A 14,416-nucleotide genomic window follows, 5' to 3' on the forward strand; every position below is an offset into this window, starting at 1 on the left:
CTGGTGCACAAAGGGAGAGTGGGCTGAAGGAACCATGCAAAGACCTTCCTGCTTCTTTGGCTGGAAGGGTGTCTCCTCTCCTCTCCAAGTTAGGGACTCTTGCAGCTGCAAGTTGTGCAGCCTGTCAAAACCTTCTCCAGGGCTTGAGCCAAAAAATTATGTATGACAGTTGAGGTCTCTGATCACATGTGTAGGCTCAGTCTCCTCCCTGGGACAAGTGAGGTGCCCAAGAGTTGTAACTCCAACATGTACCTTGTGGAGCCACAGTGAAGAAAATGGCTGTGGCTCAGATGCTGCAAGAAAGTGAATGTGGGGAAAGGACACAAAATAAAACTTGAAATAACCAACATAATTGGGAAAAGACCCTTACTTGGAAAGGCATTACGGAGGGAACAATTTTAGTTTGCTTTGAGAACAACTGTCAATAAACTCTTTCAAATAATTTTGAACATTGAATTTTGTTGCAGTAGCTTTTGTGGGTCAGTCTTTGTGACAATAAAAATGAACTCCTGAAGTCTTGTGAGAGGCAGGGGAGAAGCTGACTATGCCAGGCATACAGCAAGAAACCAAACGTGTCCATGAGGGGCGTGCAGCTTCCCAGAGGGGAAGACATTGGCAGCTGTCATTTGGGGCAGAGGTAAAAGCAGTTGCTGTGGAAAGCGTCAGGATGGGAAAACCTCAATTTGAAATAAACACTAAGCACTCCTGTCTCCCACCGACTTATTCTGATGTGACGTCAAATAAAGATCACAAGCCCAAGGTCAATATGTTTACTCAGACAGAATAATTCCAGGCAAACAATACTCAGTGTGGGGAACGATGATATCACACTGAAAATCAGGAAAATACAGACATACTCACAGACTGAACAAGGAGCAAGCAACTCTCCATGAGCTGTTTCAGCCCTCTTAGTATTGAACTTGCTGGCAGGAACAAGCATTTTATGTAACAGAAGGCATCAGTTACTGTAGAATTATGACCACGAGACCCTCATGCCCATATCACTTGAGGTGAGGCCCAAGAAATCCCGAGAGTCTCCTCTCAATGAGGAGCATTAGCAATGAGCAATGAGTTGCTCATGCTCACGTTGCTGCTCAACAGCAACGAGCTGCTTAGTCCCCAATAGCTGCAGGAATGACTTTGAATTCTTAACTACTAAAATGACTAAGTAATGGTTTTATTTGCTCTGGCATCTGCCACAGGAACGACTGCTTTCAGGATTTATGTGTATGTTCTTTACTTTTCACCCACGAGACTGAGATATTTTTTTTTTCTTGATGTGAATCCCTGGTGCTGGTACAACTTCTGATGTGACGGTGACAGCGCGGTGAAATGGCATCACTTTGAATCACCTTATAGTGGCCTTCAAATGCGGGTGAATGGCTTCCCCAAAGCAAGGTTATTTCGCCCTGGGCGTCACACGAAGACCTGCTTTCAGCACCGCAGCCAGACCCTGCGCCACGGGGAAGCCAGAGCCCGGACCCGTGGGCAGCTGGAGCAGCCGGGCGAGGGAACCAGCGGGTGACCCTCACTCTCCGCGCAGCCAGGACAGGGAAACGCTGCTCCCTGTAACCTCCTTCGGATTGCAATGAACCCAAAGCCGTCGCCAGCAGCAGGAGCCCGGGGCGGGTGTAGGTGCGGGACCCGGGCCGGGTCCGGCTCAGCCACGGCTCCGGCAGCTGGTTCGCAGCTCCCGGGAAGCCTCACTACGGCCTCGCCTGGCCCCACCGAAGGGGTATTCCCCCTGCAGCGCCTCCGCCTCCGGGGCGGGCCGGCTCCGGCGATGCAGCGGGAGCCCAGCCCGGCCCCACCGCCGGTCCCGGCCCCGCCCCGCCCCGCGGCCCGACGTCGCGGGCGTTCATTGGCTGCGGGCGGCCCCGTGAGCGGCGTTGCGGGGGAGGTGGGGGCGCGATCCCCGGCGGCCGTTGGGCGGCCGTTAGCCGGGGGGAGGTGGCGGCGGTGTCAGCCCTGCGCGCCGCCCCGGCACCCACCGGCACCGTCCGTCTCGTCCTCCCGGTGGCTCTGACCGCTACCGGGGAAGCGCTTCGCCGCGGCGCTGCTGACGGGAGGCTGTTCAAATAAATGCGTGTCTCTGTGACAGAGCCTGGGGTGGCCGGGGCACCCCCGGCGTGCCTGCCCTGCCGGGCGGCGGGAAGCCCCGCCGAGCCGCGCCAACCCTTTGTAAAGAGCTGTCTCGGCGGTGGTGAGCGAGGGTCGGGGCGGCCGCCCGCGGGGCCGTGCCCGGCTTCGGAGGCGCCGGCCGTGGTCGGGCAGAACGCTGCCGGCAGGCAGGTTGCGAAGCCGGGGACGGCCGCCGGCACGGGGAGCCCCGGCGTTGTATTGTTCTCCTTGACAGATAACATGATCTTGTCCAGGCAGGAGCGAAGGGGCGGAGGGGCCGGGAGCGGGGAGGAAAAAAAAAAAAAAAAAAAAAAAAGGAAGCGGAGTAGGGGAGGGGGCAGGAGGATCCCGCGTCCTGGGAGGAAATTGTCAGGCCGGGAGGACGCACGGCTGGTGCAGGGCGAGTCAGGACCGGCTCTCCTGGGAGTTCCCTCGGCGGGGGGGAGCGGGGGGGGGAAAGGGGGAGCGGCGGTCTCCGCCGGCAGGGAGAGGCCGTGGCTTCGCCCTCCGAAGCCCTGCCTCCTCCCTCCTCTCCCCGGCCGCCCGGCGCCCCGCTCCCCTCGCCGCCTCTCCGCACACACACGCACACAGACGCGGGCGGGCAGCGCCCATCACCCCGCGGCCCGGCGCTGCCGGTCGCGCCCCGCTCGCGTCCCCGCCGGCGCGCGGGGGGACCCGGTGACGTCACGGGCGGCGCGCTCCCCGCGCTCGCTCCGCGCTCGCCTCCCTGTAACTTCTGTTCTGGGAAGTGGTGCCAGGAATAGCCCGGCAGATCCGCCCGCAGCGCCGAGCGCTCCCTCCCGCCGCGGCCGGCCGGGGCGGGCTGCGGCTCCCGGGCCTCCGCCTCTCCCCCGTGCAACACCAGCCCCTCCACCACTGTCAGGGTGATGGTGATGATCCTTTCCAAAAAGAGGGAGAGAAATGACCTGCCTTACGATAAGTGCGTGAAGCGGGCGCCCCTCGGCCGCTGGAATATCTCTGTCTGTCTTTATATATAAAGAAGCACCGCGAGCCACCTCACTCCAGGCGAGCCCTTAGCAAAGGAGCCACAAGAGCGCCCGGCGGGAGCAGCAGCAGCAGCAACAGCAACAAGGGCACCGGGAGGGCTTCCCTCCTTCCTCCTCGGTGACTTTCCAGGTGAGCAGCAGCGGCTGCTGTCGGCAGCCCCCTCCTCCCTGCCCGCCGCTCGTCCCCCCTGTCACCGGCACCAGCTGACAGCCGCGCCGAGCCTCCGGTGGGGGGCGGCTGCCGGCGGCGAGGGGCACTACGGCGGCGGGGCTGGGGTGCGGGGCGCCGCGGGGCTGCGTTTCGGGCCGCGGCAGAGGGAGCGCTCTGCCGAGCGGGGGGTCTGACGCTCCAAATGCCGCCGGAGCAGCTGGCGCTGCCGCCGCCGCCGGGTGCCCCCCGGCCCTGAGGCTGCAGGGGTAAATGGAGGGCAGGCGGTGGGAGGCACGGGGGAGGGCGCCGGCGGGGCAAGCCGGCGGGGCTGTAAAACCGCCGGACCGGTAAGTCACCTCTGTGGCGGCGGCTCTGTGCACTGGCAGGCACCCGCACCGGCCCAGAGGCAGCACGGCCGGCGGCCCTTTCCTTGGCCCGGCCCGGCGCCCCGCTGAGCCGGCGCAGGAGGCGGCCGGGGCCGGGGACAGGCCTTTGTCGGTGACACGCCGTTAGGAAATGCGGGGAATACCCAGCCTGTAAGTGTATGCAGATGAGGCGCAGGCTGCCTTGCGTAATCCCCTCCTGTGGCGGGGAATGGGCATGGTCACCGCCGGGAGAGGCGGCCGCGGGGGGGCCGCCCCGACGGGGCTCTCTCCGCGGCCTCGGGCGCCCTGCGGCGGGGGGGGCACCCCGGGCCACCCGGCGCGGCGGCGGGGAGAGCAGGGCGGCAGGAGTTCGGGGAGGACAGGGGCGGGAGGTCCGCTCCGGCTGCCAGCACGGCCCCGCGGGGGGCGCCGGGGGGTCGGAGGACGCAGGGGGTGTGCGTGTGTGCGGGGAGACCCGCCGCCGTGCCGGGGGTGCGCGTTCGTGCCTGTGTGCGCTGCGCCTCGGTGACTGTTCCCTGAAGTGGGTGGGACGTTGGCCCGTTCCGGGAATGTTCCATGACGTGTAAACTCCACAGGAAGGGGGTTAACGAGGGGGCTCGGCCGGGGCCGCCGGCGGGGCCCTCCCTCCTTCCGACCGCCGGCGGGGCTGCCGCGGGGGCAGCGGCGGGCGGGGGCCGGCGGGGCCTGGCGGCGCGGGGGCTGCCGGGGGCACGGCCCCTTATGTAACGCGGGGTACGCGTGCGGTCGGCGGGGATTATGTAAGCGGCACGTCCGCGCCTGTCGCACCCGATCCCTCAGGCCGGCACCGCGCGGCGGGAGGCGGGCAGGGCCGCCGGGCAGGGCCGCCGCCGGGGCCTCGCTGCGTCTCCGTCGTCGGGGGGAAGTGGCGCAGGAAAGGAAAAGCCCCGGTTCAAGCCGGGTGATGCCGCGCACCTCCGCTGCCCGCTGCGACCTCCCCGCCGGGGGCTGGCGGGCGGCACGGCCTTCCCCTCTGTGGGAGGGAGCCCGAGGTGGAGGGAAGGAGGTGATGTCCCTGCTCCAGCTGGTGCCCTGGAGGGCTCGGGCCCCGCCGCCGGGCCCGGGGGCTCGGCCAGCCCGCCTTGTCTGCACCGGCAGGCGGCCGGGGCTGGCCCCGGGGCTGCGATAAACGTCCCCCGAACTTAAATTCCCAGAAAAAAGAGTTCTCTGTTTTTCTTGCTGGTTGGCACCAATGGTCAGATGTTATTTTGAGGTGGTTCTTTTTTTTTGTTTTGTTTGGTTTTTTATTTTATTTTTTTTTCTCCGTATGCTAATTGCAGGAATTAGACTAATACTCCCAAGGTTTTTTATTACAGTAATTCTTAAATACCCTCTAAAATTAAGGCAATAGACATACTAATGACTTTCAGCAGAAATATTTTGCTAAATAATTTCCTTTGATTTTAAAATGAAGTCAACTTTAAAGCCTGTCTGGTTTGGTACGTTATTAAATAATACAGAAAATATTTTATGCCTGTTTGTCTAAGGGTGTTACTTTTTCTTCCCCTCTGCCCCCTAATAAAGCTATACTGTATTTTATTATGAAAGGAGTAAATCGAGTGGCCGGGGTGGCAAAAGCAAACCATCAGTCGATAGATCCGTGTTCCTGTGCTCGATGGACCTCCCGCTATTCCGTGTTTGTGCAGCTCCTAGCACAAGGGGGCTCCGGTCGTCATTAGGAGTTCTGGGGACACGGAGTAATTACAGTAATTACTGAATTGAAAGAACTACTGGTCTAACAAGGTACAGATTCAGTGGGCCCAGTTCTTAAATTGTTGTTGTTGTGAATTACCACCGACTACCAGAGGAATTAGCTCCTCAGGTTATTGAGGACGCAGTGCAGAATCCTCAGCACTTTGATACGGAATATGATAGGCAGACATGCTAAAAACGTGCATCTGTTTTTAAAGATAGGAGAATATTTGCATGTTAGGTTTGCAACATCTGGACATATTTAGATAGATACCCAGTAACCTGGGGGTTATGTTTGTTTACAGTTAGATGTTAAATCTTTCCTTGTCCTTTCCATCAGGAGATACTTCTGAAACTTCAGGTACGAATTGCCTGAAACTTTTTTTTTTTCTTTCCCTCATTTGAAATAAAAATTAAATTGTTAGTGGTGTAGATTAGACTGAGAGGGTTTTTTCCAGGTGAGTTTTAAGAAGTTAATACTGCCACCTATAAATACACATAAGGTTACTTAGGTTTTCTGCTGTGCGAAGGCAACAGTGCTCTGGTACCAAATCAGGGGGTCATTACTTGTGTTGACAAAACAATAAAAAAATTTAATGTTTTATCGGTTGTTGTGTTGACATTGTTTTCCAATGACTATTTGGCATAGCAGGCTTATACATCCTGGTTGAAGTGGCATGTTAAAATGTCAGTGCTATGGATAACAAAATTGAGCAGCACTTGTCCCACAGCACAAATGTAGAGGACTTTTAGTTGTGTATCTAAGTGCAATTGTGTGGCAACAGTGCAGAACTCGTCTTTACAAAGGCAGATTTTTAGATTCTCAAGTGACTAGATTGCCTCATATGTGAAATCTGTTTACAAACCTTCTTGTTACTATGAAGACAAAACAGAGAGCCATATGCATTCATGTGGTCCTTGCTGAATAATGGTACATGTGTCTGCTTGAGTGTTTGGCAGTATATCATGTTTAGTTAATGTGGTGGCACCCTACAAGGCCATTCTTTTTTGACTTTTAACTATTTCTAATACCATTGGCTGGACTCAGTTATATGACTAAACTTATGACACTGGTCCGCATGTTTGTAACTAAGCTGGAGGATTTATAGCATAAAATTTATTGTTGAGCATTTTACCAAACTTCTTTGTTTATTCATTTATTTAGATGCTTGTTAAAAAAAAAAATCTGGTGAATTTGATTTAAACAGAACTGAAAGTTATGAGTACCATTTTGCATGTCTCATAATTTTTGAGTAATCAGCAGGGGCAGTTACTACTTTTGAAATTCAACCATCTTGGGTAAGGTGATGGGAATATAGGAGCTGTGTGTCTGGCAGAAGTGGGTTACTTAGCAAAATATTGCAGTACTTACCCATCAAAGAGAAAATACTTACTATGTGAAAGTGTTACTGTAGAGTGTACAAGTAAAGAAAGGAAAATGTTTTATCTGTCTTACCTCAGGTATTGAGAAGAGGTGAACCTGACAGTGTGTGGTTTTAAATTATTGGTCTTCCTATCAGGAGGAATGCATAATTATTATTAGATCTGATGGATTAAAGTCTTCAGCAAGAGTTAATCGCTGATCCTCTTGGGAGCTCCATAGAAGTGTTGAGTGCAGAGACTGCATACCTTTGTTATTTGAAAAAGGTTTGATAAGTTATGAGGAAACTGCTTTACAAACTCTTTTATTTAAAGAGGTCGGTTATTTTTTCTTAAGAGATTTTCTTAAACACCATCTCTGAAGTAGTGTGTTACAGATTAAGATAACTATTTTTCAGGTAACTTTATTTTCTCCTGTAACTTAACTGTTTTTTTTCCCCCCTTCAGTAGAAGGAACTATCTAGCAGTTCCTGAAGAAGTGAAGAAACAGCAAGGGGAAGCGTAAGCTAGATGGAAAATGGAGGATAGTATTTTTCACATGCTTCGATCATTAATTTTGGATGCTACATTTAATTAAAGTGGCACAGAATTATCACGGAAGAATGGAAGTTTCAAGCTGGCTGTGAGATATTCATAGGAAGTAGCAGCTTTGTGCAGTTTTGTTTCTCTTTTTGGGGCTTAAACATTTTTTATAAGACTTTGCAACAACTGTTCTATTGCAGCAGGAAATATTAAAAAGCAGTTCACTGGAGCCATATTTTGCATTCTCAGGAGAAATTAGGACTTGTAAAAGTGCTAGTCTGACATCCTGAAAGCAAAAATCCATTGTAAGTCGAATCATTAGAAGTTTTTCCAAGATAACCAACTAGCGAGCTCCTACTTGGACCTCAAGAAACATCAGTGAATTGAAATAATGTGTTAATCTCTGAAAACATCTGATTTTGGGGTTTTTGACTGAAATAGCAAGTGGGAGGCACCACGTACCTCTTATTTTAGCATTCTGAACTTTTGTTAAACAATTAACTTGACCCTAACCACTGTTTTATAGTAGGCTGCTCCCAGTAAGATTTGTTGTCAGAAATCTCTCTCACAAAGCTATGATCATGGAAAAGGGGTGAGAGGGTATGGGCAGGGGAAACTGTCTGTTTTGATATTCCCAAATCCCCAGTGTGAAGTAATCAGAAGATGTACTTTGCCTGTCAAATTAAAAGCCTCTTGCCTTTTTTGTTGTTACCTTGTGATTAATTTCTCACTGTCATTGATATGGCCTAAACATGAGTTTCTTTTTGCTGTGAGGGAGTTTTGTGGATTCTGAGTGATTATTTTCATTGGTCTTTCAGCCACATTTAGTTCCTCTGCAAAGTGGTCACTGTTCTCTGTATTCCAGGGAAAGAGCAGCAGAGAGTGGACCACAATTGTGATGATCACAACATTGCTAGTGTTTCTGTATTTCTGTGTTCTGCCCTGGACATTCCTCTTTTACTGCTTCTTAAAACTGAGTATTTCCTTTTACTTTTTCAAAGACACATATATGAGTAAGCAAAAACGTATATGTGGGTTGTTTATTTTTTTTTTCATCCACTTTCTCTGGATGTGAGTCTCAGGGCATACCTACCAAAAAATGTACCACTTAGATGGTATTATTTTTAAAGTAATAACATGTATCAACGTGGATGTAATTATCTGATATAAATTCCCTCGGTACATGGTTACGCTGATACGACTAGTGTGTATAGTGTTTATATCAATTCTTCTGAGTTTGTTTATGTACATTCTATCTCTATCAGTATAGACTAGATTTCAACAGGAAAGTTATTTCTAAAAATGACATAGAAACCCTAAATAATGTAGTTGGTAATGGGTTTATGGCCCCTTCATGCACACATGGCTTTGTTTTGTTGCACCTCAATTTGTGTTTAACAGGAAATTATTTTATTGTTTTGTTTTTTCTTCTGATTGACAGTTCTGTCCTATGCTTACAGAGTTTGAAAAATGTGACTCTAATATACAAGAAATTTCAGCCTGCACAAAAAATATTGTAGAGAATCTCTGTTCTTAAAAATCTTCAGTTGACTTCATTGCAACTTGAGTAGGTTGTAATAAACTGCTGCAGCTCTAGCTAAAGTCTCTGATTTATGTAAGCTGCCAAAGGGGAAAAAATTATGTACAGTATTTTTGAAAGGCATGCTTCAATTGCTGTTTTGTCATTATAGGAGGAAGTAAAGATTTGATTGCTACAGAAAATTTGTTTTTTAGATAGGGGTTTATCGGAAATTCCATACAGAGGAAAGCAGTTAGGCAATTTGCATGTATAGTTCAGTTTAATAGAAAAGTGAAAACCAGAGGAGTAAAAGGGAATTGAAATTGGACTGTCAGGTGATACTTGAAAGGTAATGCAGTAAAGTAGGGCTTGACCTTCTTAATAAAGAAATGTTCATGAAGAAAAAAATAAAAATCAGAAACTGCCCACATTATTTTCTGTAATTTAACAGTGAAGTTTAGACTGTTTTGGCTACAGAGGTTAATATTGCTGCTGGTCTGACTGGGCTAACTTAATCCTCTCTGCTTCCCCAAACCCTACCGGTGTGCCTGGAATTTTCCTCAGGTGGACTATCAGATTTTGAGTGTTCTTATCAAGTGATTTATGAATATGGAGTAAAAATGGATGTTTTCTAGGGAGGAATTAAAAAAGCTGAAAGAAATATACAGTATAGGATGTGATACAATCTCAAATAATTTAGTAGAGCATACTGCTTATTTTTATTGAAATAATATTATTTAATGAGCAGTTTTGCCACAGAATAATGTCTGTGCTTAGTCAGAAAGGAGCTTTATGTTTATTTAAAAAACCTAACAGGACGGTATCAGGATTTTCAGAATTTATTTTACTAGACAGTGAGGTTTTCTTGCATATTGTTGGGGTTTATTTTGTTTAAATAAGATAAATGACCCAACCTCCATGCATTTTGTATTTATGTTTTGCATTAGAACAAAACATGTGTAGTGTATCAAGAAAGAATAGCATGAAATAGCAACTGAGGTTGCCCTTCCTTGACTACAAGACATGACACTATTTGAGCAAAAACTATTTAGACCAAAGTCTGAAGTATTGAATGGAGGCTAAGTTGCTGGCATCTCTTAACAGTCTTCACAGCTCAGTGTTACAGTGTAGACTGCTCACAAGTCTTAAGGTATGTGGAGTTTCATGTTCCTTGACGTTCAAAGACAGCTACAGTAGTTCAGTTAGTTAGAAAATGTATCTTTATTTGCTCTAACTGTTGTCAATTTATGTGAGGTTTAACAGTGATTTTATTTCTTCCTGTACAAGCATTAGCAATGAAAAAGAGAGCTCTAAAGGGTAATGCAGGCCCTGGTAAACTGGTGGCTGTGCATGCTGGCAGTGTTTAACAGAGTCCTCTGTGACACCTGTGAGCACTGATTCATCTGGAGATTTTAATTTGTAAAACTATTGTTTTAATGTTGTAGAAGAGAGAATCGAGTCGTACTCTTCTGTAACAATAAAGACAGACTGATTTTTACTTTTTCCTATTTAAATTAGTTATGTTTATGGACACAGCTTCTGAAGCTGCCTTTGAAGGGGTTTTTCCTTCATTTTTCTGATACAAAATCACTCTTTAGTGAAAGAGATATTTTTGTCTTTGACTGGGCATTCATAGATGTCCACAACCCAATTCTCTATCCTGTTTAAGTCAATACAAGTTTTTATTTAAAAAGGAGGATTTAACTGTGAACTTTCAGACTACAAGGTTGGGCATCTTGATGCTGTGTGATATGATAGGCTATTTTTTTTGCCAGGAGGGGCTGTGGTACTAGAGCCTTAGAATAAAGAGATTTTGCTTTAAAATCTCTGCAAAGCTATGCCAATATAATTACTTAGAACATTCTTAGTTAAGTTGTGTCCAACAACTTGCAGCCTGTTCCATTATTTTGTGCTTGGTCCTACAGTGCTAGCAAAATTCTCTAAAAGATAGTGTTTTTTTTCACAGTGCTGCTTGGTTAGAATCTTTGTTTTCTTAAGGCTTAAATAGATAAGCTACATGTATTTAATTTTGTGAGGTACAGTTGAATTTTAATACAGTCTTAGCAAGATGTTACGAATACACCTGAAGAAATTTGTGGTGAGTGTAAGGATAGGAGTCATTTATATAATGTGCTTGAGTAGGAAGTAGTGAAATGATGATAGTGATGTTAGTGAAACACAGTTTCACAGTGAGGTGTTTGCCAGATACAGTGTTGCTACCTTCGAAGTACTTTAGTGTGGTAGCAAAATGTTGGGATGGAGAAGCAATAAAGTTATCTGTCATGTTTTGATACATGTTGTTTCATATTGTTTACTTTTTTTTTTTTTTTTTTTTTTTTTATATCTGTGATTTACTTAATTGCCAATTTAAAAAATACACAAGTTGTACACATTTGATGTCATTTATCATAGCTGGTAATGTAATTATGGATGAAAAACTTCAGAATCAGCTGTGCATTTGTAGAACCACTACCTATTTTGGAGTAATTGGCAGGGCAGTTTTTGTCAGCTTTTTGTAAAGGAGTAGAGTTTATGTTGGACTGGATACATAGGAGTAGGACGTTTCCCACAGCATCTTCCTTTTGTCTGATGTGTTGATGACAGGATTTCAGTCTGCAAAATGTCAGGAGGCAAAAGGATGACATATAGTACCTTCATTGCCTCTGCTTTGTTTTTAGCTCAGCTCATTAATGGTTGAAAACTGGTACCATATAGCTGTTCAGTGATTCCATTAAATTAGGTAGTGATCTTTTTGTGAACAAAATTCATCAATCTCTCTGTTGGTCTTATGAGCAGGCTTGGCAGAGAGGTGAGAAAGTAATAGACAAGGAAATGGAAGCATATCAGATCCTGCAAAACTTTTCTTTTGGAGCAAGGAAACATTTTAATTTTTTATTTATTTAATGAGAGAAACATTTAAATTTTCTTTCTCTCTCACAGCCCTGGTAGTTAAGGAAGGAAATGAGGATACTAAATACACATTTTTGGATGTATGCTGGTTGAGAATGAGGCCTAGAGGGGAAAATAAATAAGATGGGGAGGGAATGTTTGAATGTGAGTGACAGTCAATTATAATTGCCTAGTTATTTTTGTCAGATCAAGTCTCTCTCTAATATTAAGTCCTCAACCTAAAGAACTTTATCTCTATGGCCTTTAAAGTCCCTGTCCAGTCACAAGTCATACAGGCATGTCTTGATGAGTAACTAAGATCTGATAGAAGGCACCATCTTGGATTTGGTGGTAGCATCCTCTAACTTCTGTTGTTTGACACCTCCACAGATAATTTGCACACAGGATACAAAGCCTTCTTGTCAATCCTTGCAAGTGTTTCTCTTTGCATTTACTTATACACTGTTTTGATTTAATTTAGCTGCAGTATCTTTTGATCCTGGTCAATAGTTGAACCCACTGAACTAGCAAGCAGGGGAATAAATGAAACCAATTTTGACTAACTCTTTCTCAGTCAAGTGGGGTTGTTTGGCAAGCCAAGAGTGTAATAAATAGATTTTGTGGCCATTTACAGACTCACACACTACTAAACAGAGAACCCTGCTTCCCAGTTTCATTGCATAATTCAGACATGGTCACATCCAGATGATGGGATTGCACCTGTGTTTTTATCTCACCCAGTAACGCATTTTTTTTTCTCCTGCTTTGATGTTTTCCTATGAACATTACACCAGAAAACAGAGGGGTTTTGCTATATTGCCTGAAGAAATAGTTAAGCATGCATGTGTAAGTATATACACATACACTTACATACATTTCTGTGATCGTAGCTTTTGCCTCCAGTCAGGTTTTGTCTTTTTCACAGTACAGTATACCTGGAATAACATCATGAGAGCTTGTGTTTGCAGGTCTGGCTTGTTTGTCACCAAGAGGAAGATTTGTCCTAGATTCAATGTAGGTTCAACTTTTCTATTATTTAAATATCAAAGAAAAAGTTTTAAATAAATAAACTTACTTGCATTAGTTATGTGTGAGTATTAGCATTTATTTCACAAGTGTATATATAGATGCATATACACAGCCACATTATGTAAAACAGGTAAAAATTGTATCAGTTCTCTATGATGAACTGCTGTGGTTTCACTTTGGTGCTATGGGTATCAGCATCTGCCCAGATGATCTTTCTGAAGTGTTATTCACTGTCCCTGGTACGTTGCTGATAGGATGATGCCAGCAGAGTCTAGCTGAGTGTGGCCCGTTTATCGCTTGTGACTGATTCAACCAAGGTCGTGTCTTGTTGGACCCTGAAGATATTTGCCTTCTAAGTTGAAGTGTTTTGGATTCCTTCTATATACTATGGTTTCTGAAGCATATAATCACATCACTCTTATTCTAGTCAGAAGGTTAAAGGGTCGTTTTTGAGGCCCTGTCATAGGTGGTGTGTGATGGTCGACTTGTGTGTGGTGCTCATTAACCCTCACCCCTCTGGTAGGACGCACACTTCAGTGACATGGATGAACTAGTGGGGCCAACACTCATGGCTGTGGAAATTTGACCAGAAAGTAAATCTGTGAATAGGCTACCTGTGTCAATAGGTTATGTAAATGAAATATGTAATAAAAAACACTTGCATCATGCCAACACTTGGTATCCTTCCTGTTGCTTGACCTTTGCTTTCTCTGATGCCAAGTGCAAAACCATCTTCCCCTCATCTCAGTTTTCTGATCAGTGCCTCAGAGCTGAGAAGATGACATCAAGTTCTGCTCGGCACAGCTTGTGCTACTGTGTGAAATGCCTCCTCTCTTGTGAGTAAAATGAAAACTCTGTCATTTTGAATAAAATCCTGACTTCAATAAAAGTGCAGAATGGCAGGTTGTTATTGATTTTTCTCCTGAGGCCAGGGTTTTGCCATCAGCTGTAGATAGGACTTGTACTGCTGAAATAGTGTTCCTCATGACTGTCTCAGCCTATAAATGGAAACCTCCAGCATGCAAGTTTTGCTCTTCATTGGATATAGAAACACTAGGTGAGCATATTGGAAAAACTGTCTGCATGGAAACAGCCTCTGGATACTTCAGCCAGAGAAGATGCAAAACAAAAGGCACTCTTGACACAAATGATTGTTATGTTGCCAGATGGTATAAGGTAATTTGGAAAGAAAGAGTAAAGATATAGTATCTACCCCAAGGTGCTTTGATTGTGATTAGAATATAAAATACGTGAAATCTTAGCTACAAGTGTTAGTACTGACAGTGGCTCAGAGCTGTGATTTTAGCTTTTTTTTTTTTTTTTTTTTTTTTTTTTTCCCCTCTTTAGTAGCTATAACCCATCTGAGAGGAATTTGCTAGATTTCTGAGGGCATTGCAGTTCAGGCAGAGTCTGAGCATGGAGCCTAGATTGTACCTTGCCTGTCCTGTAAGTTTCTTTTCCCAGTGAAATCCCCATTCTCTGGTTTTGGAACTGCTTGTTAAGATGTGAGAAACTTGCATTTAATTTTAGTTTGTGCATGATGTAATTTTGGTATATTTTTTTTAAATTAGGTCTGATAACCTTCTTTTTTCAAGTGGCATAATTTTAGCCTTTTTTTTTTTCCTGCTTCTGCTACAATTAAGCATAAAAAAGACACACAAACCCAATATTTACAATACATTTGCAAGGTTTTAGTGTGATG

At 46.1% G+C, this 14,416-nt stretch overlaps 1 protein-coding gene across 3 annotated transcripts in view; it reads left to right on the forward strand.

Annotated features, from left to right (window-relative positions):
• Positions 1 to 2,649: 2,649 nt before the first annotated feature.
• Positions 2,650 to 14,416, forward strand: part of HIVEP2 (HIVEP zinc finger 2) — a 138,509-nt gene continuing 126,742 nt past the window's right edge. For all 3 annotated transcript variants that reach the window (XM_051613594.1, XM_051613596.1, XM_051613599.1), the window contains exon 1: positions 2,650 to 3,258. The gene's annotated coding sequence lies outside the window, so the exon portion shown is untranslated. The remainder of the gene's footprint in view (positions 3,259 to 14,416) is intronic.

The sequence above is a fragment of the Apus apus genome, chromosome 3, assembly GCF_020740795.1.
Source record: "Apus apus isolate bApuApu2 chromosome 3, bApuApu2.pri.cur, whole genome shotgun sequence".
In the NCBI taxonomy this organism is placed as follows: Eukaryota; Metazoa; Chordata; class Aves; order Apodiformes; family Apodidae; genus Apus; species Apus apus.